A 12,820-nucleotide genomic window follows, 5' to 3' on the forward strand; every position below is an offset into this window, starting at 1 on the left:
TACCTACAATCCACTGTTGATGATTTCACATATTACATCATTCATGACATGGTCAGTAACATCAACAGCAGTGGATTGTAGGTAACAGTATCGTTAGTTTACTCCCTTTAGCTGTCTTTCTTTTAACATAACTGTCTATTTCCTTCCCTTATAGTTACTGTTCTTTTTTAAAAAACATTTTTTTGATCAGTCATAAACAGTGACATTAATAGAAACAGAGAGAGTGAACAAGAGTGAAGAACTATGGTCCTCCTGAGCCACCCTCAGAAAACCAAGGGGGTCAAGATACATCTACCGTGCCCCCTTCTACCTATTCTGAACATTATTTGCCCTCCATCTTGTATCTTGATTCGAACGAAACACAAAATGGTGGACTGCCATAACGCTGCTGGTTTGCGAACCGGGCAACTTCCCAGGAAGCGGTCCCCAAAAAAAAAATGTTGGGAAAGTAATTCACAGACACTAAGAGTAATAGAGATGGAGTGAGTGAACAAGACTGAGAAACTATGAGAACAGAGGGACTGAGAAAAAGAGTGGAAGGAGTTGAGTAAATAGGTAATAGAGAAAGGAATGAGGAAAGTAGCAAAGGCAGGAAACTGAGGATTAAAGAAGTGAAGCAGTGGATCTAATAGTAGGTGAATGTGATAGAAATGTAACGAAAAGAGTACAACTATTTACCTTGTAATTGCTGTTAAATTAATCACATTTTATTTCTATACTTTCAATCTGTGAAAGAGAGAACCAACATTTAAAAAAAAATTAAAATATGTATTTAAAAATTACAAAAGACAAGGGAAAATATTGAAGGACAAATAGTTTTTCAACAACTTTGACACTGACAGAAGCTTCTGCTTCTCCAGGTCCTCTACACAATGCTAAAGATATACATTTTAAACTAACAGTATCTTGATGCAGATGAAGTGAGGACTATCTTAAAACATGGTGCATCTTTTGCATTGCTCTTGTTTCAGAAAAGTGTCGCTTCAGTATGCCAATAACATGTCTCCTATCCAGAGATTTGTTTGAGGTGAGGCCTACTCAGAGTTCAAGATGAGATTTACACTTGTTGAAGTGTACAGAGGAGATAATATCTGTGAAAGTCTACTAATGAAGTGAGTCATGTCCACTGCACTCTTCAACAAAGTAGAAACCTCCTATGTTTCCCTGGACAGACCTAAACTTGATCTGCACAATGTGATTCGTAATGATAGGAAACTCAAGTGATGTAATTGAAATATGTGCAATTTATTTTGCTCATTTCACAATCACATCACTTGTGTTTCCTTTGCTTAGGTATCTCATTGTGCAGATGTAGTCCAGCATATGAAAGATTACGTAGAAGTGCAGCACTGCATACAATAAATTTAACACTTACAGAAAACTCACCTTCTCCATGCCTCCTACACAGTTCTACATATACATCATAAATGCAAACAGTACAGAATTAATTATACATGTTAAATGGTTTATTTTTGCTGTTCTCAGAATGTATCAAAATTCACTAAAAACAGTGACTTGAAGGTATTCATCATGTAACAGCGGGGAAAAAAAAACACAATCAAAATGATTGTGTTTAAAAAACCCATACAACATCAGAAAATAAAATTCAGAACTCCTTAAAGTTAACTTACTTTCCATGACGTCCAAGGATGTCCTATAAACAGCTTACACTCTTTTGTGCTGTTATTACTTTCAGCCCGCCACTTTCTGAAAGAAAAGCTCCATCGTTTTTAAAAACACGTTACATGCAATAAATGACTTCTTGCTCTCTACCACTATTTTCCACAAGGCCAAATCTAGTCAGAGATATTTATAACTCTTGGATTTCTTGTAAGCCAATCCCATCATTTGGCATTTCCGCAACTTTCAGAATTAAAATGTTGAAGATCATTTTCACAATCCTGGAATAATAATATCTTCCCCTTCTTGGTCAGTCATGTTCTACATTTCCTATGACACTGATACTGCTTAATATGAAGCAGACTTACACTACCTCTATGAGTACTACAATTATTTAATTCTCTACATCACTTTTAATCACAAAGCAATGTAAAACAGTAGACAGCATTGCAGACTTACATTCCCTCTACTCCATGTTTTGATTGGCTGCTTCAATTAGCTTATGAAAAGAAACAATTTTTCTGAACTCATTTAAAGTGCACATACATCTCCATAATGTCCAATCCTTTGATTAGAAGTTATGTCTCTGAACTACACTTATCCTCAAGGCCAAATTGTGTAGGAGCCATTAGAACTTCTTGAAATTCCACAGATCATATCCCGAGATTATTTTCCTAAAATTTTGGTTTTAAAAACACCAGGTAAGAGTTTTTAAGGTCATACGGCAATTTTTTTTTGAAAATTAAAACAGAATCATTGCAGAATGACCATCCATTTCTAGACTTTAAATAAGCTGTGTAATGTCCTGATGATATTGAAGGGCCGTCATGATATATAATTGCTGTAGTTACAAAAGTCCTTCCTGATATTGACAACTGCGAAGCTACAAATTTTTTTATTAAAGTTGTCAATTTTGTTCCATCAGGCCTACATCGTTGGAACATTAAAATGACGTACTGGCCATATTTTCGTATAAATAATGTGGACATCATTTCAGATTTACATTGGCTACACTCCATGCTGTGATTAGCAGCGTTTACTAGCTTATTAAAGGAGACTGATTTACTGTCTGGCAAAGTTAAATATATAAATCTTTCTGAGTCTACACTAGTAGTACTTGATACCATACAGTTCTCGCAGTCATGCTGCCATTGATAAGAAAGCCCAAACAGCTGATCTACATCTACACCTTCAGCATGTAATACATCAAGCATATACATTAAAAACTCCTGACAATCTTGCTGAATATTTTGAGAGAATTGTGTTTGCCCTGAACATCTGTCTAACAGGTTTCGAATTTCAGACACACTTTCTATTTTTGTTCTATCTGTGCTACATTTCTCTAACACAGAATTCAACAAACTGCAAAATCTTTGATCAGAATTGACCACAATCTCTTCTTTTACATTTTTTAGAGAAAACAAAACATTCATTACTACATTAGCATAGCAGTTGACACCAGAACTGTTTTCAAACTGAAAACCAACAACATCTTCAACAGAATCCTCTTTGTTTCTGCTTGTAATTTTAGGTTCATTCACTTTTTGTCTTTTTGCTACAACCTCCCCAGTATTGTTCTCATTTCTTCGTTTCCGGCCTACCAGACGTTTCTCAAACAAAGGAAACTGAGGCAAATGTGGCGCATACTCTCTTCTTAACCTATTGTATTCCTTAACACAATCTAGATCTGCACAAATGTTTCTGACATCACACTCAATCAAGTACAATCCCGATAAAGTTCTAACTCGTGACAATGCCACATATGCCATACCCTCCTTGAACACAGAACTGCCAATATTCACCAATGCAGTGTCTACACTTAAACCTTGCGATTTATGAATTGTCACCGCATATGCCAAGCAAACAGGGAACTGCTTACGGCGAACATATAAGTCTTTTACAAGCAAAAATCTAGCAGAACAACGAGCAATTAGCTGTACTTCCTCAATGCCATCAAATTTAATTTTTAAAAATTCAATTCCATCTCTATTTCTGTATTTCACAAAATCAACAACATTACCCATTGATCCATTTACCAGACCTCTTTCAACATGTAAATTCCTTCTTAAAATTATACGGCAGTTCAAGCACACATTCAGAGTCTTTTCAAAACCTGCAGTTTTAGATATAGTCTTCTCTAATGAATCCAATTTTGATTTCAGATTCTCAGACAAAATAATTGTTGATCCCATATGCTGTACTCTATCAATAGCTTCCACTTTCACAATCTCTTGCTTTTCTAAATGCAACATTTTGTTGTTAAATTTGGCACATTCTGCAAGAGTTGGCATCAAACATATTCCAGATTTCTTATCAGTAATTTTCTGAAAAATATTCTCAGGCACAACATCTTGTTCTGGATATAAATTTGACAGTAATCGTGCATGTAAAGCTTCTTTTCCATGCTCGGTCACTTTTCCAATTCTAACATCTTGTAGAATAGTCTTGTAAACTTCATCCTTTGCCTGACGCATATTTTCATGCAGTTCAGCATAATTGAAGTTTAACCATATATTGACGTTGCCAATGCTGCCTAGGCACTTCCTGGTATCTTCATGCGTGAGCATTTTGAACACAGGTTGCCCTTTCACTGGTGTCAGCTGCAGAAGATCTCCGAAAACAATGATGTGTTTGCCACCAAATAACACATCATACTCTGTTTTGAGAACTTCTTGCATCCTCAAATGCACAAAGGCAAGCATGACATTGGAAACCATGCTTACTTCGTCAATGATAAGAAGTTTCATTTTCCTCAAGATTCTTGAAACTTCAAAACAAGCATCTCCAGATAGCTTGTGATATTCTAATTTGTTGTCATGCTCCACTGGCAGCATCAGTAAACGATGTAAAGTAATCCCTTTAATATTATGTGCTGCCAGTCCAGTTGGAGCAGTGACAACACAAGACAGCGATGACTCTGTCCTTTCCTGCAAATAGCATGAAATTGCTTTAATGAGGAAACTTTTTCCAGTTCCCGCTTCTCCACTCACGTACAGTCGGACAGGCTTCAACGACGTACATGAGCACTCTTTCTTATCATGACTTAATCCATGATCAATTTGCATGGTAACTTCGTCATATATTTTCCTCTGCTCAACGTTGAGTTGCCTTTCCAACTCTTCTAAGTTAACCACATCCTCTTGAGCATGTGCCATGGCTCTTTCCACCTCATTCATAGCAGTGGCAGCTTCATTTTCAATAAGAGGTCCTCCTAGTGGATCCTGACTCAATGAAGCAGAACTCTGACTGTCCTGAGAACTGTCTCTGGCAATCTCGGCTGCAATTGTTGCTTCCTGCTCAATTTCCGCATTCAACATTTCTACATATTTGGGAAAAGCAGGACATTCTATGGTCTCCTTGGCGGCATTGAAAGAGTCTTCATAACAGAGGAAATCTCCAAGCAGTTCCTCTTCTGCACGCCAAGGCTTGAAAAGTTGCAAAAGTGCTAAATAGAAAAACTCCTTTTTTTCAGGAGATTCGCCACTCAATTTTCGATGGTTTATCAAGTGGCATTTTCTTTGCTTCACCAGACATCCCTCACTTCCTATTACAGCATACACTCCTTTCTCAGTATCTTCTTTGATGTTCCTCTTGAACATGTAATTTTGCAGAACCTCATACAGACAAACATTCTCGAGGTGACTGCTTCGATTTGGATAATATGTATCCAACATGTTGGTCTTCAAAATGTCGGTACTGTTTGGCTCCTTTTCCGCCAAATACTCAATTTCCCGCACAGGTTTGAGAACTCGATTACGCGTTGCAGCAAGACCAAGACTCGCCCAAACGATACTCCTGGACTTGGCATAGAGACTTGCTGAAGACAACCGGTCAGAACATTCGTACGCTCCGATTTCTCGATGCGACAACATCTTCAGACTGAAACTGTACAACTTCTTGCTGAGGCTCTTTTCATGGGAAATGTCCTCCCACATATCCTTCAATTCTGTCTTCTCTTTTTTGGTGATGTAAGACGTCACATACCGAGCCACAGCCATACAGTTATCAGCCACAAACTGTATATCCATGTTAGCATTCCACATGGACAAAATCACCGGGTTGTAGTCGTTGATGTACTTGGACTCTTCGTTCCTCTTCAAATTGTAAGTGTTTTTAGGTGATTTCTTCATGACATTGTGTCGCAGCGAAGACATCAAACTGTTTACTCTTCCTTTAGAAATCACCGGTCGTGGATAGCCGAAACGACATTTAGTGTAGAACTTGTCCTTGTTTCGGAATTTACGACGGCAGTACTTTCCACATCGATGGCTTTGGAAACGCAGAACTTTTTCTCTTAGGCTTTTCTTCTCCTTTGCGTTTGGAACAGCACACGTAGAATACTGTTGGATGAAACTCATCACTGAGTCATCTGGATCCGTTCCAAATTTAGGTGCATCCTTGATCCACAGCAACATATGTATATGAGGAGCACCTCTTGCTTGGTACTCCTTTCTCCAGAAGAAATCCAACACCTCTCCAAGAGGTGGATTCTTCTTATTCATGATGAAAGACATCATAGCTTCAAATCTATGATTGAAGTACCTACATACATTGACTGGATCCAAAGAGCACAGTTCTCCGGGTGTCTTGAATTCGATGTTTTCTACGTTAGCATTTGCCTCTCGTAGAAATTCAAGTAAGTCTTCCCAGCCATACTCGGCACAGCTCAGAGTGAGGAACCATGTGGGAGTACCTAAGTTCCTCAGCATACATTTTAAATCACCATGACGACGGTACCAGTACTCATTAGTACCACGCTGACACGCCATGAGATTAATCAGGTGAGAATCCAAAATACTATCTTGGACATTCACTTTATCCATAAAATCACTTGCCGAGATGTTTTGCATGTGTATACCACTTTTCAAGATGTGGTTCACTGCATATGACAGTCCAGACAGATCGCTTTCAAACAGGAGATGAAACAAATATGGAATGCATTGTCGAAACCTAGCATCTCCTGCATACAATCGCAAAGTCCGGTATTCAGAAGCAGGAATTTGATGAGGTCGCTCATCATATCTTCCTCCCTGACCTGTTGGAAAAAGCTGTGGGAAACACCGAGCTTCCAAACTTTGCTCCCAAACACTAATGGGACTCCCTTTGGCTTGTTTCATTTGAAACAACTCAATAGCATTCCCCATGACTTCCTTTGAATGCAAAGGATGAACACTATAATGTTCATATATTTCCTCACTAGTAGAGAGTTCTACTTTCTCAATTTGACCAGCACACAAATCGCTATCCTCTTCCTCACTTACTTCCTCTTCTTCAACATATACATTCTTATAGTATTTATTATTTTTTTTCAAATACAATGTTGCCTTTTTAACTTTCCTAACATCTACTAAATCTTGCCATATTTTCTTATTCTTTGTCGGAACCCCATTAACTAAGATAACCAGAGGTTCCTCTTCCACTTTTTCTACTCCAATTGTGTTAATGTTTTTCTTCAAATCTAGAGGCAAATAAACAACTCTTCCCTTTAATCCTCTCTGTAAATCTGATGGAGGCAATTTCCCTGTCTTTGGCTCCATTCTTACAATAGCCTGAAAGGGATGGATACTTTGAATCAAAATAGATTCATAAGTATTTAAGTCCTTCAATTCAGAAGGAATCTCAACCAATTCCAGATTATTATGAACTGCTCTAGCAGGCATCTGGTTTTGTTTTAATTTGTTACAACAATAAGTACACACACGTTGATCCAATCCCAAATCAAAACAATTTTCTACCATCAAGTATGTTGCAAAATCCTTCCATTCACTATTATTTTCCCTTTCACTTTTTGCATATAAATCCACTAACTTAGTCTGATTCTTATAATAAGTGCGTCGACAACACACACAAGTGAAATTAGGCCTCTCACTTGATTTCATGTCAAACGTCGCAATTTCCCTCTGGAAATTATCTGTACTGGAAACATGTACAGTATCTTCCAAATGACCCTCTATTTCTTGCTCAATTTCAACATTCTCCTCTTTACTTCCAAAGTAACAAAACTCAATTTCTTCACATATATTCCTCACATCTATTTCAGAACCATGCAGAAGAGCAGCACATAATTGTTTCAGCATAATTGCTGGACTCTTAGCATAATACAACAGTCTAACTAACTTCCTCACTTTGTTATGATGCACTGCTAGCATCCTGAAATGATGAAAAACACTCTGGCATACTCTCCTGGAAAGACAAGCCAGTGAATGACCATGCAAACCTGTCACTTCTCTCACTCTGCAAGGATCTAATTCTTGCAACAACCTCATTTTCTGCTTCAAACTTTTCTTGTTAAATGACCGTACAAAATCACAAAGCAAATTGATAGAATCCTGTCGCACACTGCAAATACTACTACACTTCCAGGTGTACACAGGACCCTTAGCACGTCTTCCTAAAACCTCATTACCTAACAACTCTTCTGCCTCTGTTGTCACAAGTTTTTCTTTTTCAACTGGACAACCATCTTTCACTTCATAAGCACGACCACTGATGTCAACTGCATGCACCAAATCATTATCCTGGAAATAACTCTCTTCATTAAAAAATGCCTCACAGCTTGAACTATGTATCCATTCTCCAGAAAAAACTTCACAAAAATTACTACGATTAACTATTCTCTTCCATCTACTATTTCTTTTGAAATCAAAAATTGCCTTGTTTAGCTTCCTAATTCTATTGATTATCAAAATAAATAACTTACGTTTAATTTCAAAAGCCTGATCAATAACTTTCTCAACTTTTTTTTTTCTCCTATAAAAAACTAATTTCTGTTGACCTTTCTTAATATTTTTTAACAAATTGCCAATTATCCTGTTACGGAACATTCGTTTACGAATCTCCGTAAACTGTTGTTTCCTTCTACTATCATGCACAGATTTATCTCTTGCTCTAGCAGTAACATTTTCATTTGTCCTTTTCTTTCCATTTGATTTACTTGTGTTGTTATGGATTGAAACATTTTCTGTACTAATATTTTTTTTATTTGAAATATTTTTTATGAAATATTTAGAGCTCTTACCCGGTGCTTTCTTCATCGCTTGAGAAATCTTTTTGTTAGAGGACTGCTGCATTTTTTTTTTCTCCTGCTGTCTTTGACGTTTTGCAGCCTTCATCTCTCTTATTTTTGTAGGCATAGTTGAATCTGAGGAAAAATATAATAAAAATGTTAATAAAAAAATATTATCAAACAGTAAATCAGTAATAGTGATCAAAAACATAACACACTACTTGACATTTTAAATAGAAGATTTTTTAGTCCTTGCAAATTTACAATACAGAAGTAGCAGAAAAGAAATGAGATTTATATTTATGTTACCTATGCTATTTTATATGTGAATCTGATCTAATTTTATGAGCATATTTTAATATTTTATTGAAGACACTACACATAACCTGTTTTTGAAGGTGTCTTTATTTTTAAATTAAACGGTTTACCTTTTTACTTTTTATTCATTATAAATTTTAAAAATAAATGTTTATAATTCCAAAGGCTCAAGCAGGTCATCTTCCCATCCTATATCATATAATTCGGACAAATCTGCATCCTCATCACGCTCTTCTTCATCCTCAGGATTTAAATCATCCAATGGATCAACATCCACTGATGTTTCAATTACAAGTTCAATGATGAGGTCAAAATCAACTGATTGCAGATTGTCGCTCATGTTGAGGTTGTCTTTATCTTTAAAGAAAGACAACAACAATGAGATGTTGCAGAGTAAGAGACAAATCTCACAGATTATAATAGTAAAATTATTTAACAAGAGTAACATTTTGCAGCTATTATTTAGCCATGTCCAGCGATGCTGAGCAGGTGAAGCCTATGTCTAATTTTTCACTGGACAGGACTCATCTGTTCTTAACCTTGGATAAGCCTCAACGACTCTGTGTCCCCTGCACATACTCAAATGTTAAAGTGCAGATTTATATTAAATGGCACATCCCCAGACATGCACCAGTTAATGTGCACCACTGCTTTACCACCCATGGTGTGCCGCATTTACAATCAGATAGGAGAAAGCTGCTTCAAAACCCTGCACCTGCTTGAAGCTGGCATAGGTCTTGACGCAGCATTGTATAGATGGGGCACCCCTGATCCTTGCTGGAGCTGCATCGCACTTACGATACAACTCCAGCAATGCGCCACCTTTACAGCACAGATGCGTCACACATCTGTGCCTTTTTTGCCCCATGCTGCGCCGCATTGTAAATGCAGCACACCATGGGTGGCGGAACAGTGGCGCAGGATGACTGTCACATCCCTGGGGATGCGCCACTCATCATAAATCTATCCCTAAGCTTCTTATCTTGTTACAGATGAACTGCCATATGTATCATCAAAATATTTTACATATTATAAATAGCAAATTTTAAGGAATAAATAGCGATTCTTTACTATTCCTAATTTGCAATGAGCAAATTGCTAATTGCAAATTACCCATTCATTTCCATAGGCTAGGAGGCTCATAGGAATTAATGTTGCAAGTTGTGATTAGCAATTAGCTCATCACAAAATAGGATTTTTTTCAAGCGTGCAGGGGTATCTCAAGAACAACCTGCTGCACCCCTGAAAAAGAAATTTGGGAGCACATGGCACACCTACATGCCCTAATGGCATGTATGGGCGTCATATGGGACCTTTTTTTTTTTTAAAAAAAAATTCTTTTTGAAAAGAATTCGCAAATTACCACAAACTACAAGTTGGTGGTAGTTTCCAAATCCTTAATATCATTTTTTACATATTTTTTTTTATACATTGCATTTAAGGAATCACAATTTTTGAATTATTGACATTTTAAGTAATTTCCACATGTGCACTGTTTTCTAAATATAATTTGAAAATCGTTTTTGGGGAAAAGTAATGGTTTGCAAATTTATGACAAGGACATAATGGTGTATGCTTCTCTATAAGGCATTTCAGTATCTCTAATGTCATTTTTCCCATATTACATTATAAGACCTTTCCCCATGAAGCACATTCCTTGTAAATATGCTCCCACCAGTGCATTGCAAATTTAGATTTTGACTGTTTCAGACACATACCCATGTTGAAAGTGACCCAAAAAAATTGCAAACGTTTAAAAAAAACACATTCATGTGTCTTAATGACATTTTAATTCATTTCCCCATGGACAATGTTTTCTAAGTGGCACAAAAGAGGTATACACCTATCATAAATCTGTCCCTAGAATTATAAATGATTAAATCAGGATGACAATAAGATGTGGCCTATCCAGAGGTTTGTTTAAGGTGAGGCCTACTCAGGATTGCAGATTAAAGTTATGCTTGATGAAGAATACAGAGGAGATAATTTATTGTAAAGGCCTACCAATGAAGTAAGTGATTTCTACTTCATTGCACCAGTCATCATAAATGTATCCATAAGCTTCTTATCTTGTTAGACATCAACCGCCATATGTATCATATAACTATTTTGCATTTCCAAAAAAGCGAATTTTAAGGAATAAATAGCGATTCTTTACCATTCCAAATTTGCGATGAGAAAATTGCTAATTGCAAATTACCCATTCATTTCCATGGGCTAGGAGGCTCATATAAATGAAGGTGCAATTTGCGATTAACAATTTGCTCATCACAAATTAGGAATTTATTCCAAAAGTGCAGGGGTGTCTCAAGAGCACCCTGCTGCAACCCTGAGAAAGAAATTTGGGGGCATATGGCGAACATAAATTTTAACAACATTCCTTTACCTCAAAAACGATTTTCAAATCATAACTTCAAAACACTACACATGGGAAAATTACTTAAATTGTCCTTAAGACACATAAAAGCGTATTTTGATTGGCTTTCCTGCATGGTAGGGTCACTTTAAACATGGCTATGTAACATAAACATTCAAAATCAAAATTTTCAATGTACAGGTGGGAGCATATTTACAAGCAATTTGCGCCACAAAGAAAGGTCTGACATTAAAATGGGAAAAATAACATCAGGGACAGTCAATTGCCTTATAAAGAACCATACACCATTATGTCCTTCTCTTGAATTTAAAAACAATTCCTTTTTCCCAAAAACGATTTTCAGATCATAATTTCAAAAAACTGCACATGAGAAAATGACTTAAAATGTCATTGAAACACATGAAAGCGTTTTTTTATTGGCTTTCCTGCATGGTTGGTTCACTTTTATCATGGCTATGTAACACAAACATTGATAATTAAAATTTTCATGCACATGTAAGAGCATATTTACAAGCAATTTGCGCCACAGAGAAAGGTCTTACACTAAAATGAGAAAAATAACATCAAGGACAGTCAATTGCCTTATAAATAACCATACACCATTATTTCCTTGTCATGATTTTAAAAACAATTCCTTTTCCACAAAAACGATTTTCAAATCATAATTTCTAAACACTGCACATCAGAAAATGACTTAAAATGTCATTAAAATACATGAAATCATTTTTTGATTGACTTTCCAGCATGGTTGAGTCACTTTTAACATGGCTATATAACAGAAACATTCAAAATCAAAAATTTCCATGCACATGTGAGAGCATATTTACTAGCAAATTGCGCCACATAAATCATAATTTTCTCCTTAAAGCACACTATTCTCTATCTAAAGTAAAGAAATATTTTCTCACCTTAGCAAATACTTTGAGTTTGAAAACAGTCTCAGAAACACACCAATTTGTCTTCAGCAGAGCAAAAGGTATGCACTCCAGAGTCTGCAGCTATCAAAAGCACAGAAATGGTGTAATTCTTCACACATATTTCTCATGTCACCCAATCAAAACTCTTCCCTCACTTTTTTTCAAATGAAAACCCTTCCCCCTCTGCCCTTTCTGCCTATTTTCCATAGCAACCACCTCTTGGAGAAACTCTGGTGTTTGCAAATTCACACAACAATGTTGCAATTGAACTCTGAACTCTCAGTGCACCTGCATATCCAGTGCTTTCTTTCATTTAATGATTTTTTATTGACCACTCAAAATACATCTTTCAAAGAACACATCTCTACACCCTAACTTTCTGTTTTCATCAATCAAAATCCACCAATCACTGTTACTACTTCATGAACACAGAAACTCCACAGTTTTTTTCATTTCAAACTCACATTTTTTCAACTGCCATTTCATTGCCACACTTCATCTGACTGCAGGAGAACCTTCTCTCACCATGTTTTCTGTCTGGATTGTTGGTCATAGTTATATTCACTGGGCTCAAAGGTACGT

At 36.5% G+C, this 12,820-nt stretch overlaps 1 long non-coding RNA gene across 1 annotated transcript; it reads right to left on the bottom strand.

Moving 5' to 3' along the window:
* Positions 1 to 678: 678 nt before the first annotated feature.
* On the bottom strand, positions 679 to 8,735 carry LOC144761827 (uncharacterized). Its single transcript, XR_013595910.1, has 3 exons — positions 8,639 to 8,735; positions 1,632 to 1,707; positions 679 to 726 (listed from the first exon to the last, which is right to left on the bottom strand). It is a non-coding gene; the product is annotated as an uncharacterized LOC144761827 (long non-coding RNA).
* Between the last annotated feature and the right edge of the window lie 4,085 nt (positions 8,736 to 12,820).

This window comes from Lissotriton helveticus, chromosome 6 (genome assembly GCF_964261635.1).
Source record: "Lissotriton helveticus chromosome 6, aLisHel1.1, whole genome shotgun sequence".
Lineage (NCBI taxonomy): Eukaryota > Metazoa > Chordata > Amphibia > Caudata > Salamandridae > Lissotriton > Lissotriton helveticus.